A 13,493-nucleotide genomic window follows, 5' to 3' on the forward strand; every position below is an offset into this window, starting at 1 on the left:
TTGAGAAAAGAAGAAAAAAGCTTCTCAGAAAAAGAATAAGAAACACAATGATTTATCAGCTCAAGAAAGTAGTGGGGAAAAGATTTGAAAAGACACCTTACCAGAAACCAAAGCCTGTCTCACAGGGAAACCGCAAGGACGTGTGAGCAGACTCCACCCCTCCCCCATTCCCACACTCCCTCTCTCACTCAATAAGACCCAAAAGGGCCGAGAAGTCCTTGGCTCCTTTGCATCTAGGACCCAATCTTTGACCTCAACCTGTCTGGTCCCCAGTGCAGAGACAGGGATAGCAGAGCATCACAGAAATGGTGGCCGTGAGAGTCTGTTCTGCCTGGGACTCTGCCATTCTCTCAGCCAGCTTTGCCTCTTTCCAATGACTCTAGGATATACTAAGTAACTCTAACAATAAGGACTGTTGCACACAGGGATCAACTCTGATTTGCACAATATCAAACCTAGCTCATCCCTGGGGGTCACTGTGCTTGGCTTTGTTTTTCCACCACTAACACTAACCTATTTACGGAATTCTTAAAAAAAAAAAAGTTTCGAGAAATGAAAACAGACCTATGGCATTGTTATTGTTAAGCGATGCAGTTGAAACAAGCGTGTCCATATGTTCTTGACCCAGCTTATTTTACAGACGAGAATACAAATGTCAGAGGCAGAGGAGGGGAGAAAAGACTCTATTACACAGCCATATCCACGCTGCAGTTCCTTCTGGCAGTAGGTGGGAATGCAGCCGTGCAGCAGCCTGCTTGGACTTCAGGATTTATGGGCACTAGCTAGGCGAAAAGAAGGGCGTCTGCCCAGATCCAGCGAGGCGCTCTACGGCCGCGCAAAACACGCTTGTTTCAGCAGCTTCTACCTGTACCGCTGTGCGCATGTTTTCCTGCCTTGTACCTCTTCCTTGCTACTGAGATCACAATAGAACTGCATCCAGGAATTCATCTTACAAGTTGTTTTCTGCTCGTCAACCGCGGCATCAGAGGCAGAGGCTAGGGACCTGTTAATCCTGTCGAAAAGAATGAGCCCAGAAGGAGGAAAAGCCGCTAGCTGAAGCCTGTTCTTGGATGAAAAGGTCACTTGCCGAGAGGTGGGGGTGTGAAGCGCGGAATCTCAAGAACAGCCCTCCATTAAGGCTGCCTTTTCAATCTTACAGGGTCAAGATGCCCACAAACATTAGAGACTATCTCACGCCTCTATTTACAAACCCTTCCCACAGTATCCTGTCCCCTGTCATTGCAGATGTGGAAGGTGAACACGAAGGGGCCCTGGGCAAGCCTCACAGGCCGGGAGTGCCAGAAGCTCCAGGCACCAGACACCCAGACAAAAGTACTATTCTGCTCCTGCCTGACGTCAGGGACTTGGAAAGACAGTTCTGCTCTGCCAGCCTTTGTCATCGGCTACAACACCTTGACCCCATCTGGTTTTGGTTTTTCTCACCTGTGACTTAAAGAAATCTCTGTGAATCAGCCTGTCACCCATGCACCCTTGCCCTCAGTGTATCTCCACTGGGCACAGATGTGACTGTGGCCAGCAGGCCTCATGGCGACTCAGAGGTTCCTTTCTGGGAGAAGATGTTAAAATAGGGTACACAGAGGGAGCCTGGGAAAGGTACCGTCTTCACGAGCCCCGCAGGCAGCTCTACTGGAGACTCCGGAAAGGAAAAGGAAGTATGTTCTCTAGCTTTGCATTCTGTCTGTCCAACCTTCCACCTCCAGGAGGAGGTCTAGCACAGGGCTGCTCATGTACTAATAGAATTAAGAGAAAGGCTGGTGGGGGGAGGAGGAGTCCCACCCCTTTCTCTCCACACAGCCTGGAAATAAACAGGCAGAAGTGGTGTATAGCCTCGGGCCTCTGCAAGGAGTCTGGGGTTGCACCCACTCTTGTGGTAAGGGAGGTTGGCCACACCACATTTACCCTCAGCCTGTGCCCACTTCTCAGAGGGCAATGAAAGGTCTCTGCCCACTCAGAATAGATGGTCAGTTGTTCTGGAGTGGTTTCTGGTGGCTTGCAGCTGAAGGGTGCCGAGAGCTAGGACGTGCCCATTGGTCAGGGAAGGCAGAATATAAGTTGCCCTGGAACACAATAAAGGGGGCATTCTTGGGGAATTCAAGGATGACCCTGTGTCTGTCACTGTGTGTGTGTGTGTGTGTGTGTGTGTTTCAATCCCCAGCCCCTTGCCAGGCTCACAAACCATTCCGTAGTAGAGGCAGTATGCTACAGGCATAGCGCGTAGCGTGGAGAGCAGGTAGACACTACAGTTAGTTTCTCTGACCAGGTGGTCCCTGAGCTCCAGCTGCCAGTTCCAATGGCATCTGCCCTCTCTAGCAGGTGGAAACGTGCAGCCCTGGTTCATCCACCATGCCCAGCATGCCCCTGGAATTCCTTTCTGCACAGTAACTCCGAGGGCCATTCTACTAGGCCACATCACAACGGGCTAACTCCTTTGAGAGTTTCAATCATTTGTGTTAGCATTTTTCAATATTATTCCTAGATGAGACAGGACTTTATTACCATTGCAAGCTGCCCTTTTCAGTTCTAATATTCTCATATTCTCTGCATCCCAAGAGGCCCCTTTCCTGACAAAGATATTTACCTTTGATATGTGTAACTTCCTGGACTCTAAAATACGATGGTAAAGCTATTAGCGAACACAGTGGCTTTTATCTCCTCCAAAGCAGGACTCACGCCATTACTAACTCCATTAAGCTATTCTTCTTTGCATAGTTCCCCTTTATCCCCATACGTGGGGAGTGCTTATTAGAGACTCTATCTTGGATCCACCAGGGGACCTACAGAATGAGGCATGGCATTTTATTAGCCCAATAGATTACATCTGTGATGGAGAAGAGAAAGAACTAGCTGACCTCCTGGGAGATCTCGGCACACCTAGGTAACCTCAGCACACCTGGGAGACCCTGGCACGCTTGGGTGACCTTGGCACACCTGGGAGACCCTGGCACACTTGGTAGACCTCAGCACACCTGGGAGACCCTGGCACATCTGGGAGACCCTGGCACACCTGGGAGACCCTGGCATATCTGAGAGACCCTAGCACACTTGGGAGACCCTGGTACACCTGGGAGACCCTGGCACACCTGGGAAAACCTGGCACACCTGGGAGGCCCTGGCACACCTGGGAGGCCCTGGCACATTTGGGAGATCTCGGCACACCTGGGAGACTCTGGCACACCTGGGAGACCCTGGCACACCTGGGAGACCCTGGCACACCCACCCTTTCCCACTGGAACAGAAGCAGAGATATCCAGGCAGGGGAGGGAGAAGTATTGTTCCTACATTGCTTCCACCCCAGAAAGGGCATAATACAGACGCTTTCCTGGAAATCAACTCTGCTGTCTCCACTCTCGATTCTGATGCAGGTGGTTAGCTTTCAAACTGGAACACTTCTTAGGGTCGCCGAGAGAACTTGACTGCTGGGCCCTCCAGGTCCTGGCTCTGCAGGCCTGGAGTCAGGCCCAGAATAACCATTTTCCCATGACTGCTGCCGCTCCTGGTCTGGGGATCATGCTCTAGAAGTAGTGGTGTTCCAAGATGGGCCACTCTAGGAAAGTCAGTAAATGATCTTACCAGCAAGCTTACCGGGCAAGCTGTGCCCTGGTCCTCGGGTCCTAGGAGTGCCCTGTGAGAACAGCCTGCTCTTTAGGAAGGGGCCCAGGTTCATTCGCTGTGACTCAGGCCAAGTCTACCAATGCTCATTACCTCAGCCCTCTAACCTACTTGTCAGTTTTAGCCTCTGACAGGAGGAGCTACATAATCTGGGGGTATCAGGGAAAAATGAAAAGAAAATCCAGAGCCATTTATTCACAAATTGATAATTTCAGTAAAGTGGCAACTGGATATCAATCAAAGACATGCCCTTCCCTTAGGGCCTGGTTCCTTCTCAGCACCATCTTTCTGCCTCGTGCCCTCACACATGAGTTGCCTACCCCTCCACCCTACCCCACCTTATTGGCTCCATAGCTCTTCCTCCCTCATTTGGAAATTTAAATGCCTATCAAACCTGTAGAACATTCCTCCTCTTGAATATAGCAGTTCCACCCTGAGGGATTTTTCTTTCCGCGGATGTATTCCTTGAAGTGTTCTTACAATGCGCAAAGCCTGTTCCTTGTACCGCATGTGCAATAAAACAACATGGAAACAACTAAAATGTCTGTTAGCAAAGAACAAGGCAGATTTATAGGCAGTGACAAGGACGTAGATCCAAGGCACAGTGAGGATGAAAAGTCTGTTGACTGTGTGGAGGGAAGGACCAGGAGCGGGCTCAGGGAGTAAGGTGCTTAACTGTGGCAGAATGGGGACCCGAGTTCAGACCCCTCTGAGTTCAAACCCCCCCCCCCCCGCCCAGAGCCCACATCAAAGCTGAGCACGGGGGGCTGGAGGCAGCTCAGCAGTTAAGAGCACGGGCAGCAATTCCAGAGGACCCGAATTCAGTTCCCAGCACCCACATGGCAGCTCACAACTGTCTGTAACTCCAGTTCCAGGAAATCCAACACCCTCTTCTGACCTCTGAGGGTATCAGACATGCACAGGGAACACACATACCTGCAGATAAAAGGCTCATATATTATAAAAATAAATGTTTCTTACGAAAGCTGGGCATGAGGTCACTGACTAGTAGGTCTAGCCATAACACACACACATACACACACACACACACACACACACACACACACACACACACAAATTAAATTAAATTCTAAGAAGTTAAACTTAGGGGCTAGAGAGAAGGTTCAGAGGTTAAGAGCACTGACTGTTCTTTCAGAGGATCTGGGTTTAATTCCCAGCACCCACATGGCAGCTCACAATTGTCTGTAACTCCAGTTCCAGGGGATCCAATACCCTTACATGGACATACATGCAGGCAAAATGTCAAGGCACACAAAATAAAATAATCATTAAAAAAAGAAAATAAAGAAAATAAAAGTTAAACTCCTTCCAAGAAGAGACCTGAACTACCAGCCAGGACCACGCCTCCTTTCACACTGTGACAGGTCTGTAACCTTCACCCTGGTGCTGTGAAGCCTCCCAGGCTTCCTCCAGGCTGCCTCTCCACATGTCAGGTCTCCTGAGAAGTAGGCTCCCTTGGAAACCCCATAAACACATGCAAATGAGAAGCGCTTATGAAGTGTGTCTCATATCTACTACTTTAATTGCTTTTTCGCTCTAAGTTAACAGACGGAGTCTTCCTTTCAGGTTTTGGACTTTAGGTCGGTACCAGAACACCCAACCGATACTCGAGCTTCACTGCCTATTGTTCTCCTAAGTTACAGGCCAGTTGAAATCAGGCTGTAGTTCAAACCTGCTACGGTGCCTGCTGAAGGAAGCTAGGAAGCCTCAGCCGCCCTTCCCCACCCTCCGCAGTGAGCTTCCTCCTTGCCTTCCCAGCCTCACCCCTCTTGCCAGAGAAAAGGATGGAAAGGGTATGTGCTGCGCCCCTAAGGAGTTGCCATGAAGTTGAGTCAAACAGATGGGTAAGCTGGGGGTGGGATGTGGGCTTCTCACTGCCCCCCACTGCCCCCGCCAGTTTTGCCTCAGGTGTCACAGTCCCAGTGCAGATGGAGAAAATGGAAGGGAGGGGTTCTAGATGTTAGGAGAGTGATACAAAGAGACAGGATCCCAGAGAATGTGTTCAGTATCTAATTACTAAAGGGCGAATCCCAGTGTTCAATCCATCCCTTCACTACCAAATGCTTCCTCTGCTAGGCTGGACAGTCACCCCCACTTCCGGTCCACAGAACAGATATCCTTGGAGGAAAAAACATTCCTCGGTACTCCCCAGGGATGATGTCTGTGACATCCAATGGGAACAATCAGACACTGCAGAGTTAAAGTCACACGTGTAGCAGAAGTGTGTGTGTATAGTACAGAGGGGTGGGCCGTGTCCCACCACCCGACTAGCTTAACCCCCAAATAACCACACGGAAATTGTATGAATTAAATTGCTGCCTGGCCCATTAGCTCTAGCCTCTTATTGGCTAACTCTCACATCTTGATTAACCCATTTCTATTAATCTGTGTGTTACCATGAGGTCATGACTTACCAGCATGAGTCTAACCAACATCCATCTTGGGCAGGAGAAGCATGGTGTCTGCCACATTGCCTTCTTCCCAGCATTCTGTTATGTCTACTCCACTCACCCAAGGGCTGCCCTATCAAAAGTCCAAGGCAGTTGTCTTTATTCAACCAATGAAAGCAACACATAGAAAGAAGGCCCTCCTACACCACGTGTGAGCTCAGTCATCACCAGCATCCTGGCCCTTCTCTCCCACTGTCACCTGCCTTGTGACACCTCTTGTGATGTATGCTCCCTTTTCCCATATCTGCTCATTCCAAATTACAAAGTCAGTAACTAAGCAAGAATGGATTTATAGAATTTTAAAATCCATATTTCAGTCATTAGTTTAAAAAAGAAAAAGAAGGTAAGTGGAGAGAAATCACCTATCTGTGTGATTTCTACACTACATGTTTCTACATGTATTTCTACATGTTTTTATGGGGTTTGTTTTTGTTTTTGTCTTACATATTCCAAATAAAATTCTGGTGCTTTTTCTGTGTTTTTTTTTATTCTTTCCTTAGACCTACACTTTAAAAGCAGGACTTCCAGATCAGAAAATGATTAGGGTATGGAATATATGCCCACACTTCTTCTTGAAAAGGATGTATCAATTTACAGTGCAATAAGCAAAGAAAAAATATAAGTCACATAGAAGTTTGGCTTATATAAATGTTTAAAAGATAATTTAAACTATATTTTTACAATCAATTAGCAAGAAAGATAGCAGCAGCATTCTGGAGTAGGTTGGAGTAGGAAGGATCTAACCCAACAGTCCTGTCAGAATCCCCTGAGGTGTGTGTGTGTGTGTGTGTGTGTGTGTGTGTGTGTGTGTGTGTGTATGCATGTGGAGACTAGGGGTTGACATTTGTCATCTTATGAAGTCTTTTTAAAAATGAGTCCCACTAAAGCTCCTTGGAGAAATGGCTGTTTCAGGTCTGGAGTAGAAGTGTACAAGAGGGTCTTGGAGAATTTGTTATTTATAAAAAACTATGAAGTTATGAAAAAGCAATATTATCTATTCAACATACTCAGGAGCAGCTTGAAGAGGTCGCCACGGCCAGAGAGATGAATTGGTAGGTTAAGAATTGTGAAGAACTAAAGCCCACCAAATCCATCAGAATCAACAAGCTTCCACGATGCGCAATGGCCACTTTAGAGAGCAATAGCGATAGGCAGCCACAGAATGACTTTGAGAGCTAAAGGAGAGAATCTAGCATTTAGGCCGCTGGTGCTCAATGAGCTGCGCTATGGTGGAGGCAGATAGTCACCAAGAGGAAGTCTCTGTGATAATCAGTAAAAAAGCAATGGCCAGTTGCAACTCAAAATAAATAAATGAATAAATAAAAATTAGCGGACTCACAGGTATGAGCAGTTGCTCATGCCATAGAGACACCATGTGACTCTGAGGGATTACACACAATCTCCTGTCATGGAATCATGTCAGAATGCTTAAACTTTAAGTCCAACCTAGAATCCAGATCAGATTACCTATAAGTAAAATAAAGGTGGACAAAACCTAGACTGTGGGTCAATCTGAAAGAAAGCAATCCAGTTTCTTTAAAAAAACTAAAATTGGCGCACATCAATGGACTAAAAATATTTGAGAGTTATGTCAAGGCTTGAGTAAATCTGATTTGGGCTTTCAATTTAAAAAAAAAAAACATGTAAGACAATTGCGAATTTGTGAACAGTGCCAGTACTTCTAATGACACCAAGAAGTCACATGTAACTGTTTGTGGGGGTGCTACAGTACCATGAGCTTTGCATTCTAGATCTTGTGAAGAAACAGCATGCTGACATAGGGATAATTACAGTACTACGTCTGGGAATTACACAGGCTAAAGTGGCTTTGAAGCCTGGGATCAACTCTACTGCTGTTTCCCCTTTTACATACTTTGAATTTTTCCAGAATTTAATGCAAACACTGAGTCCTAGGCCCCTCTCCAGATTTGCTGAATTCGAGATCTGAGTTTTTGAGGTTCCATGAGTCTTCTGGAGTTGGTCTTTGGGCTGGTGCCTGAGAAACTGATGACTCAGGAGAACTGGAACACACAGACAAGAAATGTCTTGCTCACACTCAGTCTGTGGGAAAACCTAGGCTGCTTCAGTCTGACCCAGAGTCCTTCATCAGATACCTGCAGACACCTGTGAGCCTTCCATTCCTAAGTAACAGGATGCTTTGACCCAGTTTAACTACACACGCCCAAAAGATCTCCTGGGAGTTGTCTGGGATCTTTTATCACCCCTGACCTGAAACCATTCTCATTTGGCTGCTTGATCTGTGAGGACCTCCGTGTCTTCTCTGTGTGGTGGGTGACTCACAGACAGCTGATGCTAGTTCAAGAAGGGACTATATAGGGAGGTCACAGCCTTTCCAGTCACTCTCCAGCACCAGAATATAGCTTTAGCAAAGCTCTCTGTATCCTGATCTCTTATGGGTTTTCTTCAGATAAACAAAATGCAACCCTTTTGGTTAGGATGCTAAAGACGCAAAAAGTTTTGCCAATAATGCTGGATTTTGAATCATGAACAGTATAGGGAGTACCCAGTCCCAGGGTTATTGGGATACTGGAGGGGAGGGATGACCTGTAACCTGAGGCAAAGACAATTGATTTAGTCTTAGTAGTTGCTGTAAAATATTATTTTAAAGGGTGTCACATTGGTTTATGCTCTGGAACATTTGTTTAATGATGTAAAGACGTGTTGCTTTTGTTTATGTTGCATTTGTTTAACTCTGTGAAGCTGTGATTCTTTGCCTAAAACACCCGATAGTCTAATAAAGAGCTGAACAGCCAATAGCAAGGGAGGAAAAAGAATAGGTAGGACTGAACGGCCAATAGCAAGGGAGGAGAAAGAATAGGTAGGACTGAATGGCCAATAGCTAGGGAGGAGAAAGGATAGGCGGGGCTGGAAGGCAGAGAGGATAAATAGGAGACGTGAGGAAGCAAGAGGGAGCAAGAGAACCAAGAGAGGAGGATGTCAGGGGCCAACCACCCAGCCACCCAGCCAGCCACAGAGTAAGAGTGAAAGTAAAATATACAGAAGTAAGAAAAGGAAAAAGCCCAGAGGCAAAAGGTAATTGGGATAATTTAAGTTTAGAAAAGCTGGTAAGAAACAAGCCAAGCTAAGACCAGGCATAAATAAATAATAAGATTCTTGTGTGGTTTATTTTGGAACTGGATGGTGGGCCCCAAAAGACCAAAGAGTAAAGAGTCAGAGCAAAAAGCGACCAACAAGTGGTTGTCTTAGTTACTGTTCGATTGTTATGAAGAGACACTACGACCAAGATAATCCTTATAAAAGAAAGCATTTTATTAGGGGCTTGCTTGGCTTCAGAGGGTTAATCCAGGACCATTACAGCAGGGGAAAATGGCACTAGACAGGCAAGCATGGCGCTTGCCTGATCCAAAAGTTGCAGGCAGAAAGAGAAAGATTAGGCTTCAGGTGGGCTTTTGAAACTTCAAAGACACCACCAGTGACACTTCCTCCAATAAGGCCACACCTCCTAATCCTTTCCAAACAGTTCCACTAACTTCAGACCAAGCATTCAAATATACAAGTCCATGGGGACATTCTCATTCAGACCACCACATTGGTGTTATAAAAAGGGATTTGCACGTTTAGTTGATTCATGGAGAAGTTGAAATAAATTAACCTTAAGAATGAGTTTTATTAGAGGAGCAAGACTCACAATCATGAGACCATGAGCAGACCTAGAAGTGGGTATTATGAGCATTCTCAGAATGTCAGGAATAATAGTTTGAAAGAGCAGAAGAGAGAGCCCATATGTAAAGCATGGATGTAGGTGGCGAGAGCCTCGTGTACAGCACGGGCGGGGGGGGGGCAGGAAGAACCCTTGTGTACAGCATGGAGGTGGGCAGGGAAGATTCTTCAGAGGAATTTCCCACCAAGGAGGCTTTCAGGAGATGGTGGGAAGCTTCCCGTGACAAGATTTAGTGTATCACAAACTATATGGCAAGGAGCCAGGTGTTGGTAGGACCATACATTTATCTCATAGCTACGAAAGGGAGGCTGAGCTTGCTCTCCTAACCCCTCTCTTGAGATTTGTGTCCTCTAACCTTCACAGCAAGGGCCGCCCCCCCCCCACAGCTGCAAGTGGGTGTGGCTTGATTTGAGATTACAGACCCTGGTTGCGAAAGGCTCTGACAGGAAAAGGAGGGTTGAGTGTCTGGTTTTCTCATGACCATTGTTTAATGTGAGGGCCTCTTCTTGACTCTTAGCGATGGTGGTGTCTCTATTAACCTGATAACCTGACCACTCTTTGGAAAGAGGCAACCCATACCAAACGCTCTGACAACAGGCTTGGGTACTCTCACTCATGGCGAAGGGAGGCGGGCCTTCCTCTTCCACATGGCAGCATTTGATACTCATTCCTGCTATTCTGTAGACAATGAGCACAAAATAAAATTTGGAGGTGAGAATTCATAATGTAGTGTCCGATAAGCTCTCAGTGAAGAAGGGCCCAGAGCATCTATCCTCATCTTCATTTTGAAGGACTCCCAGGCGAACACAGTAGAACTGGACGCACACCAAGGGTTCTCTCTTTGGAAGAAGACAGATACTGTTGCTCAGTTTGACTTCTTTTTTTAACGTAAGAAACGTCTTCCTTGATCCTCACCTGGCAACACACGCATACTTAGGGTAATATATTTGTACATACATAAAACTAACCCTGCAAAATTACACATGAAAACTGAGAACAGGTGAAGTCATCCAAAGACTTGCATTGAAGCTAGTATATAGTTTCTCTCCTTTATAAATAGTATAGTGGTTTGAAGAAGGGAAATGGGCCACAAAAGACTCCTACTGGGTGTCTTTGGCTTCGGGCCTCAGCTGTCAGAGGAAATCGGTGAGCATCTGGGGACATGGCTGCCACTCAGCATGGTTTATGCAAGTGTGACTGCTGTAGAGGCACAGATTTCTCCAGATGACTAAACCAGTTACTTCATTCATCTAGACGGCCTGCCAAAATCCTCCCCCCCCCTGCTTTAGAGTCCAGAAATCTCCCCAGCTGGGAACAAGTAATTTCATCCGATTTGAATTCCTTTTTGAAACAGTGTGTCACAGACTCCCAGGGCTGGCAGAGGTGTGGTACATACTCATTTCCCAACACTATAAATCTAAAACAATGGCACTTCTTCTTCCTTTTTAAAGAAAGCTGACAACATGTACCATTGAACTTTAAAATGTTTATATTCTTTGACCCAATAGTTCTATATCTAAAAATAAGCCCAAACTTTTTGTGTGTGCTAACGGTACCAGACATAGTGAATCATCACAGCATTGTTTAGAATGGGAGGAAAGTAGAAACAACCCAAGTTGCTAGCTGGGTACTGGCAAGGTACACTACAGTAAATGATCTGATCATAGGTACCCTTAACTTCTCAACATTGACGACACAGTTGGGGAGGGGGGGCTGCCAGGCAGTCCCTTCCTGGAACCTCTAGCCAAGACAGAGGCTGAGGACTGGGGCTTCCACCCTTCCTGGTGGGGACCTGCTAGACTGCCCTTGTAATCAGTTTCTAAGCCTGCTGCTTTCTCTCTCAGCTGCACTGTCATTTCTCTGCCCCCAAACGGATCTTCCCAGGGAATTCATTATTAATACAGCTAGAGACAGTCTTGTCTTTTTAAATCAAAAGCACTGAATAGTAGTTACCCAACCACAGTTCCAACGAGTCTTCCAAAGTGTGTCTTGTAGTGCTTTAGCCTCCTGAGAACAGGTTCAAGGACATGCACGGTCAAGAGGGATGCCAGTAAGGAAGCCTGCTTAGCCCAACATAGTTCATCTCAGAACTCGGCTTCCCACACTCCACTAGCCCTGGGCAGTGCACCAGGAGGCAGTGGCAGCAGATGAAAATGCTGAAGACAGAAGAATCGTTGTGTATTATAGTTTCATCATTTCCTCACGTGCCAGCAAGAGCAAGGAGTAGGACTCATCTGCTGGCAGTCTTGCATAAGAAGGCAAGCGAAGTCAATCTGGGCGAACACTCGGCCTCTGTTGTGGGTAGGAACCATAGGACCCAAGGAAATGATGAGAGTGCTTATTTATATGAGAGCTGCTACGTTGGGCAGTGCTGGATGCCTTACTCATACCATCGCGTGTAACCTGCACAGCCACGAGCCCCTCTCTGGTTTTCCTGCTGCTCTGGTCCGTCCCATCCTGTCTGCGCAACAGTCATCTTTTTTAATTGCATCTTGCTTCCCTTACTTTACTGGTCGCATCTTGTGCCAACCTCCACTCCTCCCTGTACCCAGGTTATGGTGCCTCCCGTTTGTCAGTGCAGGGGTACTGTGGTACAGGGGTACTGAGACAAGCTAACTCCCATCCCATTCAGCCTGGAACTCTGTTCCCACCACCAGCTCCATCCTACCTACTGAATCCTCAGTTCAGGCATTTCTACCCTCTATGGCAGTTCCTCTCCCTCTCATTCTGTTTTCCATTTTTCAGAACATTTTGTCATCAGAAGCCATCCTTCTCAATTTTGGGTCTGGCCCCTCCCATTATTGAGTTCCTTGACAGTAGACTTCTCTGTGGGAGCCCATCTATATTAGAGTTGATAAAAAGCCTAGGCACAGCTACCAAAATCACTTTACAAACCACCTAAATAACTCAAAGGTCCTGAACTCTGACATTTGGATTCACTCATTAACGAGATTGTTAGAGTGCTAGCCTTCCATACCCTTACCCCAGGCTTCTTGCATTGAGCCGCTTTGGTCAAAGGATCTATATACATTAAGCAGTTGAGAGAAACATCATTCTGGCCAAGACCAAGTAGTTTGTTATTTTCGGCTTGTTCCCAACACACAGTGCAAAGGAAAAGCACTAAAGGCTGCAGAGAAGAAAGAAAAGAACTGCCAGAAAACCTGGAGAAGACAGGGCAAGTCTTCCATTGTCATCCCCTCCACAGCCCCTCAAAAGCCCATCACAGGTACACCTTTCATTTCAATGGAGACAAAGTATCAATACCCACAGAGCTTTTGCAAGTCCCTCAGGGACCCACAATTCCCCAGAAGGTATTATGTAAAGACACAATATAAACTGGCATCAGACACCAAGATCACAGTGCAGGCTTCCTTCCTATCACCTGAGTTCTTTAAGGAGATGAGGTCCTGGGAAAAACTGGCAATTTGTGCCACTAAGGACTTTTGAATTCCACTGGAAAGTCTGGCCCCGAAAGGCACCTGAATTCTTCACTGAATAGACACTGTCAGTATCGACGCTATGAGTACAAACCAATAATATTTTAGAGATAAGTTATTCTGACACTTAGGAACAGATGTGAAGTACAGAGCAGGCTGCTTAATTCTTGACACCAGACCTTCTTCCATTCTCTACACATTGTTAATTCTGGTTCTCTCATTTAATATTCACAAAATAAAGGTGCCAATAGA

Source organism: Myodes glareolus, chromosome 4 (assembly GCF_982192425.1).
Source record: "Myodes glareolus chromosome 4, mMyoGla1.1, whole genome shotgun sequence".
In the NCBI taxonomy this organism is placed as follows: domain Eukaryota; kingdom Metazoa; phylum Chordata; class Mammalia; order Rodentia; family Cricetidae; genus Myodes; species Myodes glareolus.